Source organism: Acyrthosiphon pisum, chromosome X (genome assembly GCF_005508785.2).
Source record: "Acyrthosiphon pisum isolate AL4f chromosome X, pea_aphid_22Mar2018_4r6ur, whole genome shotgun sequence".
Taxonomy (NCBI): Eukaryota; Metazoa; Arthropoda; class Insecta; order Hemiptera; family Aphididae; genus Acyrthosiphon; species Acyrthosiphon pisum.
The window spans coordinates 128,558,347-128,563,573 of NC_042493.1; the positions used below are offsets into that span (position 1 = coordinate 128,558,347).

The 5,227-nt window shown below is 29.0% G+C and overlaps 1 pseudogene; it reads left to right on the forward strand.

The window, feature by feature from the left end:
- The first annotated feature begins 217 nt into the window (after positions 1-217).
- On the forward strand, positions 218-4,901 carry LOC103309196 (annotated as a pseudogene).
- The last annotated feature ends 326 nt before the right edge of the window (positions 4,902-5,227 follow it).

The window sequence follows — 5,227 nt, forward strand, 5'->3', positions numbered from 1 at the left end:
TGATAACAAAACGGAAAAATACGTCATTTTGGTTTTTGGTAAATTTTCATAACTATTAATATTATGATTATTATAATATTAATTATCGTGTGACGTAATTGGTACCCGAGTTAGTGCGCAACACGCTTAGTGCTTACACGACTCAAAACATAAAATATATTCCGATAGTACTTACCTATTTGCTTGTTGTTATAGTATTCATATTATATTTTTGAAGATGGATTCTGATTTGAATGATTTAGATTTTTATGGAACACTTGGAATCGAACAGTCGGCCACTGAAAAAGAGGTAGGTCAATTTTTAATCACTTATGTATTACTATTAAGAGGCTGTCAGCGCACTATTTGTTTTCTCTCTCTGGCTCACACGCAACATAGACAAAATGCATTTACGCAAAAAATTTTTCGGAACTCGAGTCATATTATGCTATCTACTTGAAAAATGTATCTACCACAATTGTGTGTCGGCGTTGTATGTTATCTACAATTTTCCACCCCGCAATGTATAGATTTTAGGTGTCGTCTGGGTATCTGGGCATTAGTACATTAAAGAACTTTTTTCCATGGACCTTGTACTCGTGACACATAAATTTTGTAAACAGGTTCAGAGTCATCAGAACTATTAGATTCAACATCAGATGAGACGGGTGAAGTACGAGTTATTACGGTAGCAGGCATACGATCGCCTACACACAGACGTCCTCGGTGATACTTAAACGCTTCCCTTGGAATAACGACTCGTAAATTTGGACTATTACACCGGTTACTCCCATTTTTGAACGGCGTTCAAATTTATCAACGCGAACGTCTCGGCATAAATTAAACCAATCTGTAACAGTAATACAGTATGTCTTGCTCTGCCGGTCCATTTTGCAGTATTTGTTACGTTCACTTCATTACACCAATACCAAACTAACTCCACTATGTGACACAAACTTAGACCACTGTTGTTTTTTCCGTTTACGTCGACATAAGTAAAGAATTTATTTTGTTTTCTGATGGACTGAAATATTTAGCATCCTTTCTTCTGAAAACGTAAGCACTTTTCTTTAATAACTTTGCCTTCTCCATCACGTTTGCGAGTGTTCTTCATATACTCCTTAAGGGCCCCTCCACATACTTCATTATTTGAATTAACTTTTTGGCATACTTTAGCAGTGGGCAAAACACCACGCTATTTTAAAAAATTAGTGCAAGATTCGTCATTGTAAATAACATGTCTATAAAAGTCAATAAAATGTTCCATTTTGATTTAACAAAAAATAATTATAATATGATATGTGTAAAGTATAGACTGTAGAGTGTAGTGTGTATTATTGATGTTTATAGTTATACGATTATACCTGAAATATCACCCGAAAGGTAGATAACATATAACGCGATCAAAGTACAGGTAGATAGTATATGACGCAAGTTCCACTTTTTCTATGTGGTTAAGTAATCTTAGAGTAAAGTCACCCATGACAAAAAAGATAGAGAATAATACTTTTGAGGGAATGACATATTGACATATCGATTTGTCTAAATATTGTCTCAAAACAATTTAAACATCATTTAAATTTACAACATTTCTTATTTGTTTTGAAAGTGGAATACAAAGTCAAATATTAATAAAATATATAATCGATGTCATTCCCTCAAAAATATTATTCACTATCTTTTTTGTAATAGGTGACTTTACTCTAAGATTTATTTAAACACATAGAAAAAATGATTTTGCGTAAATGCGTTTTGTCTATGTTGCGCGTAGGCCAGAGAGAGAAAACGAATAGTGCGCTAACATCATCTTAATATTTGCTATTTCAATCAAATTAAAACGGCATATCGGAAGAAAGCTCTACAATGGCATCCAGATAAAAATCCCGATAATCCCAAAGCAGCTCAACTGTTCTTGCAGTTATCTAAAATATTAACTATTCTTACAGACACAGCAGCTCGAGTAAGATTTGATGATTTTGCATTGTAAATGTTATTTAATTCAGGAGTGGACTGGCCAGGTGTGCTAGTGTGCCGCAGCACACCGTGCCAGCTTATATGTGTGGGCTTGGCCGCCGGGGTATTTGAACATTTGACAATATTACTAATAAATTTATTTAAATTTATTTTTAAATACGAAACAGTTTAAAAACCATTGTTATTGGTTGGTACAATTCTATAATAAGTTCATAGTTGGACCATAAGTTTATAATAATAATAATATTATGAGCGTATTAGGTATGTTATATATTGTATTATAATTCCTTAACTAACAATTTTAAAAAGCAGTTTTATCAGTTATAGTCTAGCATCATATTTAATTTTTTTTTATCAGGTCTTCCTGTCACAGCCTGTATATAAATTATAAATAGACAATAGCCAATGAGTTTTATTATATATTTTATAAGAATGATGAATGTATAATCCTTTTGATATTTTTGATTTTTGTTTAATATTGTTTTTACCACTAATTTCATAATTCATACTGGTATTAAACCAAAATCATCTTAATCAGTTTCAAAATCATCGCATTATTATATTCATTACTTTTAATATAAACTTCAAGCTTTTTATACATTTTTTCTGTTATCTTTTTCAGCAAACCTACAATATTTTCATAAATATTTGCAAATAGTTCAATGATTATAGTTTAGCAATAACTTTCTGGCAGTCGATGTACCAACCAAATCGTATAAAGTGTTTAAACATTTTTCTAGATAAAACTGATTTTTAAAATTGTTGGTTAAGGAATTATAATACAATATACAACATACCTAATATGCTCATAGTTAATATATTATTTAAGAAATATACTCAGAGAAATTCCCAAAAAAAAATATTTTGGAAAAAGTTATTACATTCTAAATTAATTTACCTACTTAAAAAATATTTATACCATAAAAAATTCTAAAAAATAAATTACTTGACTGAGATAAATGTTTTCACAAAGTTCTTTTATCCTTCCTGTTACACTCTGTATTTTAAAACATTTAATGCATTCTGAAATAAATCATATTTATTTTAGGATGTATTATGTAATAACATTGAAAAATACTATGTCCATCACAATTAAAATTGTTGTTTAATATATTATGTCAATAAATTGCTCATTTCTTTGAAATATTAAAATATAATATTTTTCTTTTGATATGCGCTCTGTGTATGAATACATTTTAACTCTGTCGTGCATTCAAATAAAATGTCAGAGGTTATTAATTAGTAAACTAAAAATAATTAAAAACAGACTGAGGTCATATTTAGAGCAGAATTATTTAAAAATGTTAATGTCTATTGAACGGGATATTTTGGAAAATGTAGATTTTTCAGATGTACTTAAAATGTGAAAAATACTTCAGATTTAATGGAAAAAATGCTTGCTTGAATTATGCTTGAAAAATTGTTGAATGTAAATTAGATTTCAAAAAACTATTTTTTTCTGTATTTTACACTGAAAATTGCTTAGAATCGTTTCATTAGAGATATGATTTATTGTTTCGTTTCTTTAAGATTTAATACACCAACACCACTTTACACTACATAGACAAGGTATCCTCGTCTAATATCTCGTAGCAAAAGCGTCGTAACAGCATTTTTATTTTGCTCTAATTGAAATCAATAACTAATATTTTGGGTATATGGTAATACGGTATAATCACTATTATAAATTATTATCGGAAATATTCGAAATAAAGTATTTATTAGGTATATTTTCAGAGATTATCTGGACTACAAGACGAATGAATAGGTATATCATATATTTGATACAAAACCCGAAAAAGAAGGTATTCATAAAGAAGCTGTTATAAAGTGTTTTTTGGCCAATTTAGTTTTATAGAATACTGAGCGGTTTACCTCCCAGTCCGCCCCTGAATTTTAATTGTAAATGTTTTTACTTGTTTTTAGTTAGATTATGACAAGTTGGTAAATGCTAAGACTGCTGCAAAATTGTGCGAAAAAGAATGTGATTCGGATATAGCACCATTTATAGACAATATTAACAAAAGAAGAAATGAATTATCAGTAAAACGAGATACAGATGAGCACAATTTCAAGGTAATTTTTGTTATTGTTAAATTTTCGTTTTTAAATTCAATTTTTCGTGTAGAAACCACTGGAGCGTTTAAGAAAAGAAAGTGATCTTAGGCAGCTAGAAACTGAAAAAGAAAAGAACGGTTCATTTATATTAAAATTAAAGTGGAAGAAACAAGGAGTATATAATAAAGCTAATTTAACATCATTGTTTTCTAAGGTAATTTATAAACATTATATTTTGAATATTTGTCTAATACACTATACAATAATATAGTATGGTGACAAATTAAGTGTTGTGGTTCTGAAAAATAGCAAATCTATGGCTTTTGTTGAGTACAAATCTAAGACTTCTGCTGTAAGTGATTTTATATTAAATTAAGGTAACCTTTGTACAAATACTTTTCTGTGTTCATACAAATATTATTTTACTAGTTAAACGCCAAAAATAAGGAAGTTGGTTTGGACAGTTGTCCTCTTATTGTGAGTTTTTTTGGGGATTTTGGACCAGACACTAAAAAGAGTTTTACTTAATCATACTTCTGCTCCAATTTCTAGTACTATCTTTCCAGCTTATCAAAATCAAATGACAAATCATACTGAAAATACTTAGAATACTTCATCACAAGTATTTTTATTTTAATCATGTTAACCAATATACCATTTGTAAACAAAATACAATTTTCTTTAGGCTTATTTGGATTATGAAGCAATGATCCTTGAGAGATTTCAACAAGCTGTTAAACCTCTACAAAAAATATAGTAATTCAAGTAACATAAATACAGAAGAACACAAGAAGAATCTGATTTACATAGTTACTATTTATTATGATTATTTATATATGTTATTAGTTATTACCTGTTTAATTCCTGTTCAATATTTTGTATCCTATTAAAATATAATTTTTATCTGAAAAGCAGCATAAGAAGTAATTTGTATAATATGCTACAGTCTACTTTAATAACTATCGTGTCAATGGTTGATACGTTCTGCAAAGTGCAAAAACTATGATTTATTTTAACACTTTGTGACTAAAAGAATGAGTATTGTAAAACCTTAAAATTACCTTTAACTTTTACGATAATATCACATAAACCATAGGAATTATGTTAAATATATCTTATTAGGTCCGGTTGCGTATTACCAAACCCTATAGTGCCCCAGCTCCATATAAATAACCCACACTCATTCGTTCATTTAAAAACCGCGCGTAAATATAAT